We start from the raw sequence: 428 nt of genomic DNA, 5'->3' as shown, positions 1-428 counted from the left end.
CAAGCTCCTATTAAACACAAACAAGGGTTTAGGGTTTAGGGTTTAGGGTTTAGGGTTTACGGGGGAGAGCATGCAGAAGGCAACAGAAAAACAATTGCTACCTTTCTAATGGAGGGTTTAGGGTTTAGGGTTTAGGGTTTAGGCGTGTAGCTGGTCGAGGGTTTAGGGTTTAGGGTTTAGGGTTTAGGGTTCTAGGGTTTAGGGTTTAGGGTTTAGGGTTTAGGGTTATACTCGATTAGATGCTTGGAGTTGTTGTTTAAGTTTATCGGCTTCTTGGTTTGCTGCTGCAAGCTTTGCTGCTGCTGCTGCTGCTGCTTCTGCTGCTGCTGCTGCTGCTGCTGCACCCAGTTTCTCTATCTCTCTTTTTTGTTTTTCTTTTATCTCTTCTTGCTGCAGCCGGTGGTTGTTCAGAAGCGCTTGCAGCTGCA

The sequence above is a fragment of the Eimeria mitis genome, genomic scaffold, assembly GCF_000499745.2.
Source record: "Eimeria mitis Houghton genomic scaffold, Emh_scaff1341, whole genome shotgun sequence".
Classification (NCBI taxonomy): Eukaryota; Apicomplexa; class Conoidasida; order Eucoccidiorida; family Eimeriidae; genus Eimeria; species Eimeria mitis.
Note: the sequence above shows the minus strand (reverse complement) of the source record.